This window comes from Schistocerca piceifrons, chromosome 3, assembly GCF_021461385.2.
Source record: "Schistocerca piceifrons isolate TAMUIC-IGC-003096 chromosome 3, iqSchPice1.1, whole genome shotgun sequence".
Classification (NCBI taxonomy): domain Eukaryota; kingdom Metazoa; phylum Arthropoda; class Insecta; order Orthoptera; family Acrididae; genus Schistocerca; species Schistocerca piceifrons.
This window is the reverse complement of record NC_060140.1, coordinates 246,942,410-246,966,065: the sequence shown is the minus strand read 5'-3', so window position 1 is coordinate 246,966,065 and position 23,656 is coordinate 246,942,410. Positions and strand designations below refer to the sequence as shown.

General features: G+C 43.9%; 1 protein-coding gene across 1 annotated transcript in view; it reads left to right on the top strand.

Annotated features, from left to right (window-relative positions):
* Window positions 1-23,656, top strand: part of LOC124788549 (homeobox protein Nkx-3.2-like) — a 122,687-nt gene that overhangs the window by 64,201 nt on the left and 34,830 nt on the right. The window lies entirely within an intron of this gene.

Genomic DNA, 23,656 nt, shown 5'->3' with positions numbered 1-23,656 from the left:
TGGTGCGAAATCATTGGCGACCACCTCATTGGTCCTCACTTCATTGCAGGGGCCCAAACAGCTGCAACAGACATCGCGTTTCTACAGAATGATCTTCCAACGTTGCTAGAAAATGTCCCACTGGAAACGCGTCGACGTATGTGGTATCAGCATGATGGTGCACCTGCACATTCCGCAATTAACACTAGGCTGACCCTTGACAGGATGTTCGACGGGCGTTTCATAGGACGTGGAAGACGCATAAATTGGCCAGCCCGTTCTCCTGATCTTACACCTCTGGACTTCTTCCTGTGGGGTACGTTAAAGGAGAATGTGTACCACCGTGATGTGCCTACAACCCCAGAGGATATGAAACAACGCATTGTGGCAGCCTGCGGCGACATTACACCAGATGTACTGCGGCGTGTACGACATTCATTACGCCAGAGATTGCAATTGTGTGCAGCAAATGATGGCCACCACATTGAACATCCGTTGGCCTGACATGTCGGGACACACTCTATTCCACTCCGTAATTGAAAACGGAAACCACGTGTGTACGTGTGCCTCACCCCTCATGGTAATGTACATGTGCGTCAGCGAAAAAGACCAATAAAAAGGTGTTAGCATGTGGACGTAATGTGCTGTTCCAGTCTCTTCTGTACCTAAGGTCCATCACCGTTCCCTTTGGATCCCTACGTAATTCGGTGCTCTCCGATACACACGATCGAACAGCGGAGGAGTGGTACTCAAGCGTCAACTTTAGGTTACAATATTTCCGGATGTAATTAGCATTTTACAGTGCAACAAACGGCACTGATTACGTATTTGTTTATATGTTCAGATGTGCTAACAAAACTAACAGGATTCCATTTAAAAAAACGTACGCTTGTGTTAAAAAACATACTTCCGTGAATTTTTTTAAGGTTAGTATTAACCAATTACACTAGCCCCTCTCCTCACGTTCGGTCTGTGGAATCGATTCGTCAGTATTTGATGTGGTTTACGAAATATATCCAGCGGTAATGTTAGGTGACTCACCCTGTATATATCTGTAGAGAGAGAGTATACTCCGCCAACCACGGTACCGTGCGGGGCTTTCTTCCTCTGCACTGGCAATATGTATATATATCGGAGCGATATTCCTTGATGGGACGGTGACTACCGAACGGTACGAGAAGGATTTGGAAGGTGATTTCATACCCATTATCCAAAGTGACTCTGATTTCGAGTGGTTAGCACACTGGACTCGCATTCGGGAGGACGACGGTTCAATCCCGCCTCCGGCCATCCTGATTTAGGTTTTCCGTGATTTCCCTAAATCGCTTCAGGCAAATGCCGGGATGGTTCCTTTGAAAGGGCACGGCCGATTTCCTTCCCCATCCTTCCCTCACCCGAGCTTGCGCTCCGTCTCTAATGACCTCGTTGTCGATGGGACGTTAAACACTTAATGTCCTCCTCCTCCTCCTCTGATATCGACAAGACGCAGTTCATGCAAGACGGAGCTCGGCCCCATCGAAGCAGGAGAGTGTTAGATGTCCTGGAGGAGCATTCTGGGGATCGCATTCTGGCTCTGGGGTCCCCAGAGGCCACTGGCATTGAGCTCGATTGGCCTCCATATTCTCTGGATATGAACATATGCGACTCGTTTTTGTGGGGCTACATTAAAGACAACGTGTACAGCAATAACGCCAAAACCAGTGCTAAGCTGAAAACAGCCATTCAGGAGATCATCGACAGTATCAATGTTCCGACACCTCAGCGGGTCATGCAGAATTTCGCCCACTGATTAAGTATAAATGTACACATCTACTTGTCCGTGGTCTACAAAGTCTACTGCGATAGCTCCGACGTGTTAAACTGAACGTAGAATTAGCAAGCCATGATGGGCCTTCTTTCTCCACAGAGAGATAACGGAGGGCTCTTGTGATTCCGATGTACATCAAGAGGAGGGCGCAGCCTTGAGGGAATTGGGTACGGATGGCGGGCCCGCTCACTGCTGCTATACATAGATAGATAGATAGATAGAGAGAGAGAGAGGGAGAGAGATGTAGTATGTTGTGGTACACCATTCCCTGTAGATATGTTGGACAGGCTCTGTTAATATGCAAAAATTAGGCCAGGCAACTTCATTCGCGGTATGGTTATGAGCACCTCCAAACCATACTGTCACGACTCCTCGTCGCTCCAGCTCATAGCAGAGATTTCATTCATTCGAGTGGCACACACTGTAAGTAGGCTGTTTAGGTTTTTATATTGGTAACGCCACGTAGCGCTCTGTATGAAAATCACTGGCTGTACTGCGTGCAGTCTGTGGCTAGTTTGCATTGTTGTCTGCCATTGTAGTGTTGGGCAGCTGGATGTGAACAGCGCGTAGCGTTGCGCAGTTGGAGGTGAGCCGCCAGCAGTGGTGCATGTGGGGAGAGAGATGGCGGAGTTTTGAAATTTGTAAGACTGGATGTCATGAACTGCTATATATATATTATGATTATTAAGGTAAATACATTGTTTGTTCTCTATTAAAATCTTTCATTTGCCAACTATGCCTATCAGTAGTTAGTGCCTTCCGTAGTTTGAATCTTTTATTTAGCTGGCAGTAGTGGCGCTCGCTGTTTTGCAGTAGTTAGATTAACGAAGATTTTTGTGAGGTAAGTGATTTGTGAAACGTGTAGGTTAATGTTAGTCAGGGCCATTCTTTTGTAGGGATTATTGAAAGTCTGATTGCGTTGCGCTAAAAATATTGTGTGTCAGTTTAAGGACAGTCATGTATAATTGTTCAAAGGGGACGTTTCATATGGCGACCCTGCCAGGGTCCTGTCCTTAAACTGACACACAATATTTTTAGCGCAACACAATCTGACTTTCAATAATCCCTACAAAAGAATGGCCCTGACTAACATTAACCTACACGTTTCACAAATCACTTACCTCACAAAAATCTTCGTTACTCGAACTACCGCAAAACAGCGAGCGCCACTACTGCCAGCTAAATAAAAGATACAAACTACGGAAGGCACTAACTACTGATAGGCATAGTTAGCAAATGAAAGATTTTAATAGAGAAAAAACAATGTATTTACCTTAATAATCATAATATATATAGCAGTTTATGACATCCAGTCTTACAAATTTCAAAACTCCGCCATCTCTCTCCCAAATCCACCACTGCTGGCGGCTCACCTGCAACTGCGCAACGCTACGCGCTGTTCACATCCAGCTGCCCAACACTACAATGGCAGACAACAATGAAAACTAGCCACAGACTGCACGCAGCACAGCCAGTGATTTTCATACAGAGCGCTACGTGGCATTACCAATATAAAAACATAAACATCCTACTTACAACACCTGTCACTTCACTGCCACTGTTTTACGTCAGCGGAGAGGGGTCACACGACAGCGTGGGCCAGTTGTATACAGTCTAAAACGCTCCAAAGCCACCCATGTGCTTCCTTTAAAGGGTCACTAATATTCTGTACCATGAGGTTATACCACCATCCACATGGCTCTCTGGACAATGCGTCGCTCAAGATATTACCTGTGTAGTGCTAGTGCCCTAGTGGAGGCTGCGACGTCACCGTTAGAAACACGACTTCTTCTCCCAATTTCTCACGTTGTACTGAGAGAAGTCATATCTGCCTCGCACTCAACGCTGGGCTTTCAGGAGGAGCAGTCAGTCACTTTCTCACCAATGTTGCTCAGCACTCAGCACAATTTAGCAACTCAAAAATATGCTGCGGTATGAAATCACTGTTTAATCAAGAACACAAACGAGCTGGTAGTGGTTTCTAGTAGAAGACAGTGATCTTCCAGCCCATTTAATTGGTTCTCAAATAGGAGCCCCTGCTGTCTGAATGGGTCAGGAATGGACTCTTGACAGGGCAGTCCATTTCAGGAATATTATTGTCCACAAGCCACAGCCGCACAGATGCTACATTACGACAGGGTTCTGCACCACGCTCGTACAAACCATCAAGGTCTCCGTACTGTTACTCAACTGCATACTGTTCACATTGTTGTAAAATGTGTTCATATCCTTCCGCGTTTACCATTTTTTTTTTCAGGGAAATAAGATGCTCAAAGTCTAACCACGGAAAACACCATAACACAGTAACACTACCTCCTCCATACTTTACTGACGGCCCTACGGATGATGGCACATACTGTCGTCCAGGAACCGTCACTCCAAATTACTCGCTTCCAGCCGCCTACTGTCCAGTGGCATCGCTCTTTGCACCGCTTGAAGCGTCGCTTAGTATTGTCTACGGAAATGTGTTGCTTATGAGGATTTGCTCGACCACTGTACTCCCAGTCTTTTGGACTCCCTAATCACAGTAATTGTACTAGCATGACTGCTGACAGAACTTTGAAAATCACAAGTGATTCCTACGGTCCTTTTTCGTCAGCACACGAGAGCTGCATGACCTTGTTTTAGCTGTGGTTGTTACCTTGCGTTTCCACATTGTAATCACATGACCAACAGTCGACTTGGGCAGCTTTAGAATGACTGAAACGTTCGTGGTGAATCCGTTACTCAAGTGACATCAATGACTAGTTCGCGTTCGAAGTCACAGAGCTATCCTGCTCGGCCCATTCTGCTGCTACTGACTACTCAGAACCCCTCGCCGCCTTTTATACTGGTGGATATGCCTCTCCTGACATCTAGTAGTCAGTTCTACATTACGTAGAGGTCCCGGATATTTTGATCAAATAGTGTGTAGCTACACCTTTGAAGGCGTTCACTTTCACATCTTGGCGAAGAATTCGCGAACACTTCGATCAATTAACTGTAGAAATGCTGCGTGGTTACTCGCAGAGCGTCATAGAGGTTACTTTTCACTTGTAGCTCGACACCTAAGTGATATCCGTTTCTTTGCAGAATCTGTTTACTTGAAATTTGATGTCCAAACATAACGATATTTTTCTTATCGGAAAAGGATTGAACGGAAAGTGGACACGAAGAGCACGTTATTTTGAGTGACTCACCCTTTTTAATAAATTCCTGAAATTAGAAAGAATATGCCCACGATACCAAGGAATATCTGATACTGAAAAACGACACGTAGGCATCAGTTTAATGTCGCTAGCCTCACAGATCTGCTCCCTCTTGCACACAGCTCCGCCTTTTCGAAAGGTCCCACTGGTCCTGTAACATCTCTAAATTTAACACACATAAGAACCACGATTTCTAATACAGGCTAGGCAGATTGGTACAATGTATGTACACGCGATATCAGCACTTCAGGTTCTGACGTTTTTCATTTTACAATGGGAAAAAATCAGTCCTCCTCTGACATGTATCGCTGTCACGATACCAGGAACTGCACAGGAAAACTAGTAGCCACCCAGAACCAAATTGTGCTACCACAAAATGTTTGAACGAAAAGGTTGGATTTACTGAAGTGTATTCCTTAGAAAGCTGAAATATTATTGGTTGCTTACAAATATTTTCTGAAGTACCTGAACTGCAAAGTCGTTATTATCTAATGTATTTCTCTTAAGCATTATTTCGTTATCTTTCAGTCAACTAGGGTATATGACATAATAATTTAGTGTTTCCAGACTTTGAATAAAAATGTTATAGTTATCTTTAGGTTAACAATGCTACGTTCCTACATGGCTTACTGACACGTTAAAGAAGTCACAAACAGAAAATTTGAGGCCTGCTGCTAGTTGCGGGGCAGTGAGGACAACATTAACCAAACTGCAACGTCCTTTTCCGAGACCGCTACGGTCGCAGGTTCGAATCCTGCCTCGGGCATGGATGTGTGTGATGCCCTTAGGTTAGTTAGATTTAAGTAGTTCTAAGTGTAGGGGACTGATGACCTCAGATATTTAGTCCCATAGTGCTCAGAGCCATTTTCGTTTTCCGAGCAGGTTATAGTTGCGGACTTCAGCCGTTGAGCAGAGAAACGTTACGAAGCTCTCGTGCTGAGCAGGGAAATGTTGCAAAATTGGTGTGATTCGAGATAAGTACTTCAGCTAGAACAAGGAGTAAGGAAAGAAATCGGCTGAGAGCTACTTATCGGAAGTAATTTAAATGAAAGGTGGAAAACCATAATATGAACTGTAAGACAGGAACATTAAACCCCAACCCCGAATACGTCTGCAGTGTCTTAACCACTTCGCTCTTTTTCCTGTATTTAGCTGAAAGGTAAAACAGATGCTTTTTCACTGATTGACGTAAGGAAATAGGTCCTCTCTTTCAAACCGATAATAAGTATCTTTTATTTTGGTAACAAAGCTATCTACAGTGACCGAGTAAAGCAGTCGTACCACAAGTAAGAAAGTAGCTCGAGTGACGTTAGTAGTCTTTCTTTTCAATACATCAACTGCGTAGCTTTCAGATAATGGTGAAATAACACGAAGCGGAAAGTCTTCCATCAAAGTTTTCCTCGGAAACCCATTTTCATAAATTGGTCCGTACGGAACAACGGCACCGAAACGTGTCGTCCTTGGAAAGCGATTGCGGCCAGCTCACCTGCTGTTGGCCTCTTCAAAAGGCGGCCCTGCGCCGCAGCACTCTCGTTTATTGCTTATTTCGTCCGAGAGGCCTCAGCGGGGCCGGCCTGACAAATGGTCTCTCATTCAAAGGGGTTCACTCAACGCGAGCGACACGCGCCAGGACAGGGGGCGGCGTAATGGTGCCACCAGCAGTCAAACGGCTAATTACGTAATGACGCGCAGATTGCGCCTCGGCGCTCTACGCGGTGTAGGTAGCCACTCTCACTCGGTACTGAAAGTTGCTGTTTTAAAACGGAAACTGCTGAAACAGCCGGTAAGGCGCCTTCTCCACCGTATCATTTTGTGTCCATTCAGTCACCTACCGATGTGAGAGTAGTTACAGAAACTTGCGCTCTCCCTTTAGCAACCTTTTTTTTCTCGAAGTTCATCCAGAAGTACCGAGTAACCTAATAGCTACAAGATAACTTTCAGGGACTGATACATTTGATGCGAGACAAATTTTAGGCTGTTCAACATTCAAGAAAATGGACTGAGATGATCGAATGGCACTGATGGCCGGGAGTTCCGAGCTGAGGAAGTTCCGCCATCAAGTTGCAAGCGTTTTTAATTGACGACACATTGGGCTATTTGGGTGTCGATGGAAATATGATGACGGCAACACAGCATCCAGTCCCCGGGCGAAGAAATCTCATTCTCCGAAGGGGATCGAAACCGCATGGCATTTAGCTGCGCTGAGGACTCAGCAAAGGAGGCAGACGATATTCAAGAACAAGGTGCTCTAGATCGTTGGGAACACTTCTAGAGTACATTGAAATGCGATAGCAAGCAAGAAACTGTTGCACAGCAACCACGTTCCCTGGCACATGAATAAATGGTTCAAATGGCTCTGAGCACTGTGGCACTTAACAGCTAAGATCATCAGTGCCCTAGAATTTAGAGCTAATTAAACCTAACTATCCCAAGGACATCACACACATCCATGCCCGAGACAGCATTCGAACCTGCGACCATAGCGGTTGTGCAGATCCAGACTGTAGCGCCTAGAACCGCTCAGCCCCTCCTGCCGGCTCACATGAATAAATTTCCGAAGCTACTGCTCCACCGAGCCCGACACAGACCATGTGTCCCAATCGTTACGTGGAATATGCGAAGCAGGGCATTGCTAACTGCCACACAGCGAGGAGAACCTTAGCAAAAAGTGCCAACGGTGTAGTAAGACAGCACCCAGATCGTCGGTCTGCAAACCTCACAATACAGAGTAATGACATCCAAACACCAGAGCTCCGGCACTCCCAAATAGCTTGAGGCAGGTGCAGGGATGGTTCCTTTAAAAGTGCACGGCCGACGTCCTTCACCATTCCTCCCTAATTCGATGGGACCGAAGACCTCGCCGTTTGGTCCTCTACCCCCAAATCAACCAACCAACCAACCGGCACCCATAGGCGTTATAGTACTGATGAGAAATGCAGAGACTCGGGAAAAGCATAGTTAACTGAGACACCACGGTGCCAACATGACTCCTGACACACAAGAGCAAATGTTCACCTAACGAGTTCTAAGTCTAAGCGACTGATGACCTCAGATGTTAATTCCCATAGTACTTAGAGCCATTTGAACCATATATGTGATGTATGATTTTTGAATATTGAATACCCTTGTCTCAGACACCTCGGCCTCAGTGTCTGTTCATTGCAGCCACACCACTGGTCCCAAAGGAATGAGAGTCTCGCTAAATACAGGTTAGCTCTACTGGAGAAATGTAATCTGCTGCTTGGTGCCTGCCTGAGCACTTCAGCTGCTCTGAGCACTATGCGACTTAACTTCTGAGGTCATCAGTCGCCTAGAACTTAGAACTAATTAAACCTAACTAACCTAAGGACATCACACACATCCATGCCCGAGGCAGGATTCGAACCTGCGACCGTAGAGGTCTCGCGGTTCCAGACTGACGCGCCTAGATCCGCACGGCTACACCGGCCGACCAGACTGTGGTTGGACTTCATCGCTCCATGCTGCCCGTATCGATGGGTCACAGCCACGACCTGTAGGGGATGTGGACCTACTGGGGTACTCTGATGAAGGACCAAACCGTCTGACTGCAAGCTGCCATCTTCTGATTGCTGGGTGGGCACCCGAGTGTCTATATTGCCTTCTTGGGTATGCGCTGCATATGATGAGGGAGCCTACCATTCAGAAGACATCTGAGGCTACAGGTCTAAGCCCACGACCCTTCGCGAGAGTTCTGAGGCCCATGGTATCCACAGAGGCAAATAAACACAATGATGGCTGACTTAGTGCTTAGTGTATTCGGGATTGTAAAACAGTTAAGATCCTAAGACGCCAGGAAGGCGTCTGGCCCAGGCGGTATCCCTGTAAGACTATATGTTGCCTATGCTTCAAATATAGCACAATTCTTATCCATCATCTATCAGAGATCACTGGAACAGCGGAAAGTTCCACGGGACTGGAAGAAGGCTCAGGTCATAGCAATCTATTAAAAGGGTAGAAAATCGGATGCACATAATTATCATCCAATTTCACTGACGTCGATTTGTTGTACAATCATGGAACATATTTTGTGTTCAGACGTAATGACCTTTCTAGAACTGAGAAGCTCATCTGCAGAAACCAGCATGGTTTTAGGAAACAACGGTCATGCGAGACACAGCTGGCCCCCTTTGTGCATAATATACAACAGGCTCTAGATACCGGCTCCCAAGTTGAGGCCATATTTGTCGACTTTCGAAAAGTGTTCGACTCAGTTCCGCTCTGTCGCTTGCTCCAAAACATGCGCACTTACGGACTATCCGATGACATATGTGGTTGGATAGAAAGTTTTCTAACAGACAGAGAGCAGTATGTCGTCCTGAATGGGGTGACTTTAACAGAAACAAGCGTAATTTCAGGTGTACCCATGGCAATGTAATAGGTCCGCTGCTTTTTACGATTTACATAAACGATCTGGTTGATGGTATTGACAGCGGCATTACTGTTTGCCGATGATGCTGTGGTCTACAGGAAAGTAGTATCACACGAAAGTTGTGAACAAATCAATGAGGATTTGCAGAAAATAGATGTGTGGTGTAATGACTGGCAGTTATCTCTCAATATTATTAAGTGTAACCTAGTGCGAATAACAAGGCGAAAATCCCCACTGATGTACGAGTCCAAAATAAACGCCCAGTCTTTGGAAGCGGTAACGTCCGTCAAGTATCTGGGTGTGATTATTCGAAATGATCTCAAATGGAATGATCAGATTACACAAGTAACGGGCAAGGCGAACTCTAGATTGCGGTTTATTGGTAGAATCCTGAAGCGATGCAGTCCTTTGACAACGTCAAGTTAATAAAATGTCGCTACAGATATCGCCGTAGTCGAAAGACCAGATCTCGGAGCTTGGCCTCTGACATTTGTTTTACCTGCCGTACCTCGAAGTCCACTGAACTCATGACCTGAGGGATGGCGGTCGCAGTAGAAAGATTTAGGCTCAATATCCTGTCGTGGACGAAATCAGTAGAGGGACACTAGTGTGGATTGGGGAAGAGGGATAAAACTCGGGCGTGCTGTTTCAAAACAACCGTCCCTGCCTGAGTCCTAAGTGACAAACGGAAATGACAGATTACTAAATCTAGATAGCCGGATGGGGATCTGAGCAACTGTTTTCAGGTAACTCTTCAGGCTTTCACGGCGATCAAATGACATCTTGGGTTGTCGGGTGTTCTGCCGGATATCAGCGTCGTACTTGCACGATATTTCGGTCACGTAGCTCGTAACCTTCATCAGGTGCGACCTGATGAAGGTTTCGAGCTACGTGACCGAAATATCATGCAAGTACGACGCTGATATCCGGCAGAACACCCGACAACCCAAGATGTCAACTGTTTTCAGAATATAAACCCAGTTTCTCACCTCTCCGCCAGCTCCTGACCGTGAACGGACTTCAAGAATATTGTGCTAATACATAGCCTGTCCGAAAAGTTCCAAGAGGGATCTTGTTGCTGGCCTCGACTTCAGCAGAGGAACTTAAGTGTCAGCTTAACCTAACAACTGTAAGCAGCAGGTCTGCATTAGATTAGTCAGCTACGAGCGGGCAGTATTAAGTAGTGGACGTGCGGCCGTAGTGTGTCAACGGTGTTGAGATGCAGATCGCAACAGAACAACGAATAGTGCTTCGATTCATGTACAGCTAGGTACAATGGCTAAGTAGACAATTTGAGACCATGAAGAACACACGGTAAAGTTATCGCGCGAGAAACAAAGTGAGGTAGGGCTGTCCCAAATGAGGTTCATACGATGGAAACAATTAGAAAATTAGTTCTCCTCTCTTGCAGAGCTATCAATGAAGAACGACACATCCTAAATCAATTGCTCAAGATATTCTCCAGAACATTTTGAAGAAGAGAAAAGTGTGTGCAAATTTTATCAGGTACGCCCCGACTCCAGAACAAACCATCGACCCGTGGACGACTGCCATTACCTAACTGAACTGGAAAAACGCGGACAGTTATTCCTTTCTGAAAACAGTACCAAGTGACAAGACTTGATGTTATCAGTTACAACCTACCACAAAACGACAAAGTGTAGAAAGTGTCTCTCAAGGTGCACCAATACAAAGAAGGCATGACTCACAAAACCGAAACTGAAAACAATGATCATCGCCTTGATTAACACTCACGGCGTTATCCACAGGCGGTTTGTTCCCAGTAATACCACTGTAGATTCCCAGTATTATTAGGGACGACGGTTGTCGCTAAAACAACCTGTTACCGGTTAAATCGTTTTTCTTTTTTTTCTCATGCCAAACGGCTCAGAATATCTGAATTCTGAAATAACCCATTTCGATTCTGTATTCCTTTTATTCCCTGTAGAAATGGAAGAAAAGTTGAAAAATTTTAACTCACTCAGTTTCGAGAGACAAAGAATCTAAATATTGAATTAAACAGGCAAATAAAAGGGAACTTAGTCCACTGTTCGTTGTTTTCCACGAAATGTCGTAATTGGTTGAAACTGCAAACACTCACGAATATTCTCCTATTCATTCTAATTTTTTGAAACTGTGCCCAAAAATTATGCTGTAATAGGCTATCATACCATTATTTGGACATTACGAATAGTCAGTGCTAAATGTTGAAAAGTGAGTCTGAGGATCTCTATTCGTCTTTTTAATTTGTCCGGTTTCAAGGGCTACAAGTGGATAAAGGCCTGTTATGTATGCATAGGCCGCAGATCAACTACTTTCTGTTTTTATTGTATACTATCAATAAATTCCCGTTAAGTTTTTGATTTATTACTGTTATCATTATTTTCTTCCTCTTTTATTATTTCGTAGAAACGACAGACAAAGCTTTAATCTTTTTAAGTAAATGAAGCATTGTCCTTCATTGCTACGTCACTCCACAAAAATATTTACAGGCTAGGGTTGGTGATACTCTGCAATACAACGGCTGTCCGGCGGCGACAGCGAGAAACTACCGTATACATCAGGCGTGGACAGGTCTCGCACGCTGCACGTACATGCGTGCTTTAAGGGGAGGTTTACTATCTTTGGCCCAAAAAAAGCATTTTCTTTGATAATTGTTTTCTCGGGATGTGTTATAGATATCAAAATCAAATTTGGTCAAAATGTTTATTGATATTTCCTCTACAAACTGGAATTTTTTCGACCGGAAATATCGAAGAGCAAAGGCGGAAGTGCCGTCGGCACGAAACCAAATTTCGCTGTAGACCTCCACGTGTGGTATGTCACAGGTCAGCCGGCTCGTCTGAAATCAAAATTGAGTTGAAGTTAGTGAAGTATACAAGATTCTTTAGGAGTTGTACCTCGCTTAAGTTATTTGGACCATAGGAACAAATTGGCGGCCATTTGAAAAAAAAAGGGGTTCTTTCATCGATTTCTCCGCTTCGTCGGCCAAGTAAAAATATTTATAGTCGATGGATCGGAATAAAAGTGGTACAACGCCTAGACAATTTAGTTAGCTCCGTTAGAAACAAAGAATCATGCTAATCGGTTCAGCAGATTTGAAGTTACCATACCGCGCGACAAAAAAAGTCATTTCGAGAAAAACGCGTTTGAAGTTTGGACTACATATAAATCCAATATTATGCAACGTACGTTCAATCTGCTATTCCTAGTCCATAAATCAGTCCTTCCTCTTCCTCATAGAAGGCGTTCTGCTCGATCTGGGCCATCCTGCGCTGCTCCAGAGCCGCTCGTACGGTCGGTGACAAGCGGTTTTCGGACGCTTCAATCCGGTGGTCGTCCGAATGCTTGGCGAACTGCGTCGAATGGAGTCCCAAGGTGACGCCCATCGTTGTCATGGTGTTAAGAATTGCTGAATACCCTTCGTTGAAGCTGCTCACTGCAAGGAAAGTCGCAATTTCCACAGTCTTCGCACCAGAATGCTAATGCTCCGGGGCTACCTTCGCAACACACGCGTTCAAGCTTTCATTTGAATCTTGTGTGTTTCCTCCCAAGCACCGGTACAATAACTCGTCCTCCGAAAGAAAAAAGCTGGTGCGTGAAAAAGGCCGATTTCAGGCAGGTGCATTTTTTTGTTCTACCGCGAATAACACACATTTCCGTTCCTTATTCGAAAAAATCGTTTCGGTGGTGGATTCTAAACACTTTTATGGATCCAAAAACGCAATTTTAAAAAAATCAGTTTTTTGAACCAAAAGATAGTAAACCTCCCCTTAAGCGACGACACACGGCAACAGGGACGTTAATGTCTCTGCAACCCTACACCACTTCTTATGCCATTTGTTTTTTGCTCATTTCTGACTGCATTGTTACTAAAATGTCACTGATCGCTTATTCCACTTTCTATAGTAACGCAATATTTCAGACAAATGCAGATTATACGAATATAACTGCTCCCTTTTTTTTAAAAAAAAGAAGGTCTATTTAAAAACGAATAATTTTAGCATTGCTGCTATGGCTAATTGATATTTCCGTTTTTTTATTAGTAAGAAAATTAAGAAGATTACATCTTTTGTTAACCGAGATCAAACAAATAGCGAAAATACTGGTTATTAAGAACTAAAATACCGGTATCGGTTTTAACTGGTTGTTTTTACTACCTCTATGTGTTATTTGAGTGACTTAGATCGGTTGTGCAAGAGTAATCAGAGGATTCATTGTCAACAGTGTAAGGGAAGGGAGTTCTTGTTGTTGCACGACACCGCACCCGCTCACATGGCTGTACATCTACTGAGATTTCTAGCGAAGAAACAAGTTCCATTTCTCAACCACACTTCATACTCACCCGATCTGGAACCGCGTGACAGCTGCGGTCGCAGGTTAGAATTCTGCCTCGGGCATGGATGTGTGTGATGTCCTTAGGTTAGTTAGGTTTAAGTAGTTCTAAGTTATACGGGACCGATGACCACAGATGTTAAGTCCTATAGTGCTCAGAGCCCTTTTTTTTTTTTTTTTTGAACCGAGCACATTTTGTTTTTATTCTGAAAAATAAAAATTCACACGATTTGTCAACACTTTGTTGACATAACCGACATTCAAGCCAATACGACGTGCAGCTAGAATGACATCCCAAAGAAAAAATTTTCTGGCAGTCTCACTTGATAATAAGGCCGTGCTGTGTTTTGTACTCAAGTGGGGGGAGACAATGTAGAACACCCGAAGCATTAATACAACCACCTTCTATATTTTTTACTGATCCAATGCCGAAACTTCTTGTACTGACAGGGTATTTTGGTCTTTTTCGTTGTATTATCGGAATCCTATGGTACAATTGTGTTATTAATAGCATATTCAGTTCTGATTTCTGAATGATCAGGGTTAAGTAACTTACAATATCCAAGATATATTTATGCTGTAAATATTGGTGCCTGCATGCTTCTCATTTTCTTTATGCTGGCTTCTACTGCAACTAAGAATCTGTTGATGATTCCATAGGAGCTGTAAACTTCAGTCAAGAAGTTAAATAAATTCACTACAGGAACATTTGGGGCTTAACGAACTGGGAACCGTTATTTTAGACTTGACAAGTATACAAGCAATTAACAGAAGTGTAAGGCACAATGTACATAGCAACGCGGAAACCACATGAAAAAAATGATTCAAATGGCCCTGAGGACTATGGGACTTAACCGCTGAGGTCATCATTCCCCTAGAACTTAGAACTACTCAAACCCAACTAACCTAAGGATATCACACACATCCATGCCGGAGGCAGGATTCGAACCTGCGACCGTAGCGGTGGCGTGTTTCCAGACTGTAGCGCTTAGAACCGCTCGGCCACCTAGGCCGGCCAAACCACATGAGTACAGTGTATTAAAATAAACTATTCCGTATTTTGAGAGGTGACATATGGACCAAAACCAGAAGAATATTTTCTACAGACATGGGCTCTAAAATGCATACGTAAGAGCTATGAGCACTTGCTGAGTAGAAGCAGCGAAAGTGAACAACTCTTTAGGTATGCTATTTACAGCCCAAGTATGTTGGACATTTCTTCTGCACCAAGTGTATTCATGTACTGACCACTTCGAACAATTACTCACTGAAACACTGCAAGCATTTTTTTAACGTATATCATCGACCGGTTAAGGCGTCGAACCTACCCAGCCGTACATAGTGTCAGTTCTGTTTCACTGTACCAAAGCCTGCATTACGAAATTACAGATATTAAAAGTTTTATTTTTTTGTCGCTTTTGCGCTGTATGCTTACTAAGCCGCTTCATCGTTACCAGTAGAAGCCATCAAGAAGCACGAGTCTTAATGCAATATTTGCGTGTGATGCTCAAATTTAAGGAAAAAAGCATCTTCTTGTCCATACTTTTTTTGCGGGGGCAGATAATAATCTACACTATAAAAGTTTTCTCACTTTCTGGAAGATAATGACAAAAGAAACTGCAGAGCCACAAAAAAGGTACCATTACTATCGATGCGACCAGAGGCGACAACAGGAGAAAAACGGCGAGCATCTACAGCGCTCAGCGATGCATTTCCCCGAAGCAGAGGCCCTCTAAAAGGCACGCAGCACAATTTAATTCACAAGTTTCCCGAGGCGCACAAAAAATAGCGGCTGGTAATTGAGAGCGGCCAGTGAAGTCACGTGGCGTGTGACACGGTGCCACCCTGTACCTTGCCACTGTCACTCTGCCCCTCCCCTCCCGCCACAGCCGTGGCAAAGCCACACCAGATATGGCTGTACCGCTCCACTGTGCGACCCGCGCATGCGCGTTGCCTGTTAAGCCAATGGCGCCCAGCAGAACAGAAGCGTTAGAAAAGTAAACAGCGATAAGACATTTATTGTTAGGCTACAGCGGGAAAAAGTAAAGTATCCCTTACAAAGAGGGCAGTGTTCTGTCGTCAAAATAGTAAATACAATACCCGCACCATTCTCCCCTCTATTTTGTAGTGATGATAATGTATTGGTAGGGCGCACAGGAATGAGGTCTTCAATGCGCGTACTAAAAGTTTTTGAGACAAATGTGGATAAAAGTGTCGGAATAATACAACTTCAACAACAATTGAAATAAAAAAGTGAACGCACTCAAACACACACACACACACACACGCACACACACGTGCGTGTCCACACTCGCGCGCCTCCGTCGCGTCTGCTTAACTGTATTCGAGCATAAGTGGTCTACGAATTTTACATTCCACACCTCCTTCCATTACCAAACTGACGATTCAATTCTTTTAGTTCGATTGAACAACATTTTTCTTTTTGTCCTCATTAGTTGTTCTATCTACGCATTAATTTTGGACATCTTTTAAGCACTGCATTTCAAAAGCTTTTGTTCTCGTCTTGTCTGAATTGCTTACCGTTTACGTTTCACTGCTGTACAAGGCTACACTCCAGGCAGATACGTTCAGAAAATACTTCAGAACATTTCAATTTATATTCCATGTGAACAAATCGCTCTTTTTCAGAAACGCCTTCTTTGCTATTGCAGGTTTGCATTTTATATCATCTCTACTTCAGCCATCATCAGCTACTTTGCTGAACAAATAGCAAAACTCATCAGCTAAATTTACCACCTCATTTCCTACTGTAATTCCTCCAGTGCCACTTTATTTGTTTCGACTACATTCAGCCGGCCGCTGTGTCCGAGCGGTTCTAGGCGCTTCAGTCCGGGACCGCGCTGCTGCTACTGTCGCAGGTTCGAATGCTGCTACGGGCATGCATATGTGTGATGTCCTTAGGTCAGTTAGGTTTAAGTGGTTCTAAGTCTAGGGGACTGATGACCTCAGATGTTAAGTCCATAGTGCTCAGAGCCATCTGAACCGTTTTTCGTCTGCATTCCATTACCACTCTCTTACCTTTCCTGATACTCATTCTGTCCACTTTTGAAGGCATTATCCATTTCATTCATCTACTCTTCCAATCCCTGCACTGGCTCTGAGAGATTTACAATGTCATCGCAAACCTCAAAGTGTTCTTTTCATGTCTGTGATCATCAATCCCCTTTATATTTTCTCTTTGTTTTCCTTTACTGCTTGCTGAGTGTACAACGTAGGGAACACTACAACCCCGTGTTACTCACTTCTCAATTCTTGCTTCTGTTTCATGCCCTTCGGTTTTTGTAATCACTGTCTGGTTCCTGTACAAGTCGTAGATAACTTACCGCTTACTATAATTTACTCATGCTACCCTCAGAATTATAAGAGTGTATTGCAGCTTTCTCTACAAGTGCTGTAAATGTAAGTTTACCTTTTTTAAGTCGATCTTGTATGATAAGTTGTAGGGTTTGTATAGTCTCGCGTGTTAAGACATCTCTCCGGAACACAAACTGATCTTCCAGAGTTAGCCATTTACAAATTTTTCCATTCCTCTTTAGTTTCTTTTTTTTTCTTTTTTTTTTTTTAACCACGGCTTATTAAGCTGATGCTGCTGTAATATTCACACCTATCAGCACCCGCCTATTTAGTAGTGGGAATTATTGCAGTCTTCCTCAAGGTCGCCTGTTGATATAGCTTGCATACAAGGTGGAATAGTTTTGTCTTAATTTTCTCACCACACAGTTTTGGCTCTGAGCACTGTGTGACTCAACATCTAAGGTCATCAGTCCCCTAGAACTTAGAACTACTTAAACATAACTAACCTAAGGACAGCACACAACACCCAGTCATCACGAGGCAGAGAAAATCCCTGACCCCGCCGGGAATCGAACCCGGGAACCCGGGCGCGGGAAGCGAGAACGCTACCGCACGACCACGAGCTGCGGACCACAGAGTTTTCTCCGGCGTCAAGTTTGTTTCCTGTCTGATACCTGGTCTTCAATCATACAGGATGCAAAAAACAAGAACTACGTGTAAAAAGTGTTAGAGGTTTTAGAGAAGACAAAAATAAATAGGTTTGTGCGCTACCAAAGTGTCACAGTTGCATTGTTTTTTCCTTGCTAGGAGTCTTTGAGGGATTTGACGCTAAACCTCCCTTTGATCAACGTTCACAGTTGTTTTGACTGCTTCATACGCACCACACTGACGCTGCCGGCCGCGGTGGTCGTGCGGTTCTAGGCGCTCCAGTCCGGAGCCGCGCTGCTGCTACGGTCGCAGGTTCGAATCCTGCCTCGGGCATGGATGTGTGTGATGTCCTTAGGTTAGTTAGGTTTAAGTAGTTCTAAGTTCTAGGGGATTGATGACCACAGCAGTTGAGTCCCATAGTGCTCAGAGCCATTTGAACCATTTTGAACACTGACGCTTGCAAAACAGTTACATCTTACTATTAGGTTCAAATGGCTCTGAGCACTATGAGACTTAACATCTGCGGTCATCAGTCCCCTAGAACATAGAACTACTTAAACCTAACTAACCTAAGGACATCACACACATCCATGCCCGAGACAGGATTCGAACCTGCGACTGTAGCAGTCCCGCGGTTCCGGACTGAGCGCCTAGAACGGCTAGACCACCGCGGCCGGCTTACTATTAGGAAAGGAAAACTTTCATTACTGCTAAAAATCTCCATGTCCATGGATAACATCGTTATCGTTTATGTTATGCTGCGTGTAGATGAAAGCGTCTGTTGATGCTTGTAATTTCTTGCTGGCTGATTGCACTCTGACGAAGTTAATTAACAACCACATTTTGACGCAGATGTCAGAAAACTTGTATACAATGTTTTCTCCATTTGCTACATTGGGAGAGGTGGGCCAGTAAAGTGGTCACCACTTTGTCCCGAGCTCACTCCTGTGGATTTCTTTTACTTGGAAAAATGAAGTGTTTGGTGTACGGGACACCGATACACACTCCAGAGGAGCTGGCTGCCCGTTTGGCTGAAGCTGCAGTCATTATTCGTGAAACAGCTGGTTCTTTTGGCGCATTAGTCAAGCATTAGCACGAAGATGCCTGTGTATTAATGTAAATAAAGAACATTTTCAGCAACATCTCTGAAAAAATGTTCACGATGCAGCAGTTTGAGCGCCGTCTCTGAACATTACTAACTTCAAAAGTTTCACAGCCCCCTAGAGGGGAAGCCGTGCACCTGAGACTTTTTGACACATGAAGAAGTGGTTTTTACATTCTCTAAACAAACTAAAATTTTGTGTATTTATGAGAAAACGTCCTACAAATTTCATTTTCCTTCATTCTATTCGTTTTATTTGACTTAAGACCACTTCGAGATTTCAATTTCTTTGCGGCCTGCTATAGCTGGAGAGTTTTCCGCGGCATCTGAATTGATTCTCTATAGTCCACATTCATACCCATTTATACGCTAAAGCCATTCCGCACCTCACTTTTGTTATATATGTTACCTTACATAATTATGCTGCCGAGATAGCCGGTCTGCTTACTTGATCAATTTTAGTATTATCAATATACATTTTTATTGGTAATGGTAAACTTTCTTCGTTTCTGTAGAACCGAGTCCACCAGATGCGTGTCTGACTTGTTTCGTGTAGTGCCAGTTTCCGTCTCTCTGGTTGGATCAGAATGAACATGGATCTCATAGCAAAAACAATATTGCAGAAGATCAATAAATAAATTTGACCTCCCATTTTCTGTGTAGTGTAAATACCTTTCACTGTTGTCGCAAATGAATTAAATGAGACGTCGCTTCAGTAACGGAATTTCCTGCTAGTCGTCGTTCCCCAGAATAGGGAAGTCGGTCGCAGCGTGTGGGCACGGCGCGTCTCACGCGGTCCACTGTCTCTTTAGTTGCTTGCTCACAAAAAGCGAGTTACGCCTTCACGGAGGGTAACAGTTGAAAGGCTCGGGAAACAGTGAGCCCCTGTGGCAAGACTGCCAAAGTAGTTGCCATCACGGCGTGCGCCATTATTTTAAGACCCGCCCATGCTCCATGTGTGCTAGAGAAAACGCCTGTTATCAGTCTGAAAGTTGCTTTCAGTGTACAGTGTTGCGACAAGCTGGCTCCGAAAGCGTGATCTGTCCGCTTTTGTAGACACTGGCTTGGTCACGCTCAGAGTAGGGTGGAGTGAGAAAGACAGTCCTTGTTCTAGCCCACACTAGTGGACGGTAGAATTTTAAGGCAATTTGTCCAAGCCATTCTCTTCTACCGTTGGCCAGTCTGGGACCACACCTTCCAGTGCAATGGCCGTATTGTGATGCGATGCTGGTAGAAGAATTCCGATTACATCCAGATGAGTTAATTGTCATGATAGGCTGGTGCCGTACAGTTCAGTCAAAAACGAATTTCCCCACCCCCTTTCTTCTTGAGTCATCTGTTTTTTGACTGGTTTGATGCAGCCCTCTATGAATTCCTCTCCTTTGCCGACCTCTTCATCACAGAGCGGCATTTGTATCCTACGTTCTTAATTATGTGTTCAATGTTTTCCAACCTCTATCTCCTCTACAGTTCCTACCCTCTACAGTTCGCTCTAGTACAGCGGAACTTATTCTTTCAAGTCTTAACACATGAAATTTGGTCATGTCATTTTTGCCACTGTTTCCCATGTGATCCATCCTTCGCCGATTCTATGGAGAGCCTCAATTCCTTATTTAATCAGTCTACCTAATTTTCTGCATCCTGCTGTATCACCATATCTCAAACACTTCAGTTCTCTTCTGTTCACGTTTCCTCACTGTTCGTAATTCACTACCATACAATGTTGTCCACACAGCTCATGCGTCCAAGCTGCTGACACAAGAATGAAAAAGAAAATTGGGGATCTGTTAGATCTTTAGTTAGGTTTAAGAAATGTAAAGGCACCATAGAAGCAGTTGCGACGTTGTGCTTGACAATGGAAGCATCCGTTATGCCGATGATATTTTTCTGAAAGTTTGATGGTTCGTTGACAGTCTCATGGTTTCCACATACCAAACTAAATGGTCGCTTCTTTACAACTTTCCCAAATGATTTAAGAAAGGCTGCCTATCTGCTCTCAAGTCTTCCAGACCTCTTTTAAATTCTGACTCCAATACTGGATCACCTAAGTCTTCCATACTGACTCCAATTTCTATCGCGTCATCAGACAAATCCTCCTTCAGCATACCCTTTCCTGCTACCTGCTCTCTGCTCTGTGCTTAGTAATGGAATTTCCGCTGCACTCTTAATGTTACCCCTCATGGGTTTAGTTTCACCGAATCTTGTTTTGACTTTTAAGCATCCTGGGTCTGTCCTCATTCCTTTTTTGATCCCTTCACATATTTGATGCAGCCGTTTCCTCTTTGCTGTCATGCACTTCCTACTTATTTTATCCCTAAGAGTTTCGTCGTTGACGGCATCCGTCAGAATAGTTCGAAATTCATTCAATATGTCGTCGACAGATACACAAATTAATATTAGCATATCCGACTAAGCACTTCGTTAAATACCAGTCTATTAATTACAACTTGATTTGTCTAGTACCATATGATTATTCTGATTCTTTCACACTAACGGCGACTTTTAAGCTTAGCAACTGAGGATTCATAGTGCGCTTAAGGCAAAACAAGACTGTTATAACTATCGGTGCGTAGGAGGCCTGTCTGAAGATCTCCCCTGCTTTTAATTTGTGGTGTGGGTGCCATAGTATTTGAGAACAATGATCCTGACCATGGTTTAGTCTCTTAGTTACTTAGGTGGGAATAAAAACCTGTGGAAAACTCATGCAGCTACTTCATACCCTCCCATTTCATGACCATCCATCAATTTATGTTGGGACTGGCCTGCGCTTAGTTTCCAGTACACGAAGCTCTCGGAGCCACACGAACAGTTTTGATGTGGAAAATAGTGCAGATGGGAATTGACTACATCGCAGGAAATGTCAGAACGCTACAATATTCCACTTAGATCCATGTGTGCGCTGAAGTATCCGCCTACATTAAGTTGATACCTTGTTCTCATCACGATAAAATACTCTGAATGATACTTATTTAAGATGTGACACTGAGTAAGTAAAAACCATTGTTTGAGCTCTTCATGAGTGTTCCGTGTCTAAGCTACGACTGCACTCTTCTTTGACGTTACGAGATGTCTACCTTACGCAACAAGGTAGTTATGAGCAAATAATCCAGAATGGCGTAAATCAGCCTCTTGGTTAATTTTTGTACCATCGGTGCAGCGGTAATGTGCTGGACTTCTGACGAGTCTGTTGCAGTAGATGTTGGTCCGGGTCTAACTAGAAACGCCGGGATTTTTCTTTTTTTTTTCTCGTTTTCTTCATTCGATCTGCAGACGGCAAGTTCGAAATTAAGTTACAAAATGTTAAGAGAAGCTTTGCATAATAAGCGATTTCACAACCTCGTAGTATCACTCCACAAGGAAGGCTCTGAACAGATTTAAAGAGATCAGTAATGATAGTAACTCGTGTATTTGTCGTCGTTTAGGAAATCATCATCTCGGACAAAAGCTATGGAAGCAATGAACACACTGAGTAGCATTTCTCTGTGGTAAATGCGGAGGTGAAAACTGATGTGTCCACAGAAGTGCCGACACAGTGTGGTTTGGGGAGACCGAAATGCACGCTATAAGCTCACGCAGGATGGTGTGAGGTCTGAAACAGGATACGTAATGAATGTTATAAAGAAAAGTACGTAGCTTCTGGAATACTTAACTTTAATCCATCATTTGTATACATCGTTCTTGATGAGACATGCTTCATACGATAACTATCAATTGCTATGGCGCCTTGCTAGGTCGTAGCCATTGACTTAGCTGAAGGCTATTCTAACTATCTTCTCTGCAAGTAAACGAGGCTTCGTCAGTGTTGCATCGCTAGATAAGCCGTCCGTACAACTGGGGCGAGTGCTAGTAAGTCTCTCGAGACCTGCCGTGTGGTGGCGCTCGGTCTGCGATCACTGACAGTGGCGACACGCGGGTCCGACATGTACTAATGGACCGCGGCCGATTTAAAGCTACCACCTAGCAAGTGTGGTGTCTGGCGGTGACACCACAAAAACCTAATGAATATTGGAACTGCAAGCTTTTTCGTAACTCTAACAACATGTTTCTCATCTACATTCAGTTACAATAATATTTGTCGTAAGACACTTACGATAAGTGTTCAATTCAATTGCATTTATGGTACAGTTTAGCCGCAGTGGCAGAATGTATGCTTCAAGGATCCTAACACCATATGCTGCCAGAACTACTGTCATATGAAAACTACGCCGTCTTTGTCTCGACATTTTATGATACTTGCGTTAACAGCTGTTAAGTATGTACCCATGACAAACTACAGCATCCCCAACCACATCTGTTCCGATAATATCCAGTAGAAATGGAATTACGTTAGTTTTAATCAGTTAGTGTTCTTCGCGGCCCCACTGATGGAATTCAAAGTCAGTCGGCCAGTCTCCGTTTCCACCGAAGACGCACTTCACCGATTTCACTCGGATATCGGAGTCGTTTACCATGAAAACTCACGTAAGAACTATGAATAATATTGTACTATCCAAAAAGAAAACTACAGCATAGGCTGTAAATCGCAAGCAGTCGCAGCGACACTCAGGGGACACTGGATGGGTCCACCAGATAACAACATTTCCTCTACCAATTTCCGCATCCTGCAGTGTGACCAGTTTGTATGTGTTGCCAGACACAGTGCTCCGTGGGTGGCCGTCTTTACCCACTGCCGCCTAAAGAACAGATTCAGTCTTAGCAGCTGTAAAGATTGCGCAAAAGTCTAGCGTTTCTATCAAAGAATGTACTCTTTTTAGTGCTTTCGAAGTGGCATATTATAGGATTGGGATTTAGATTCACATAGTGATTTAGGCCACGTTTCCACAACTATCGTATGTATTTATGCAGTGGTGTGACAATATCACACCATTCGGACACTTCAGGATACTTTGACG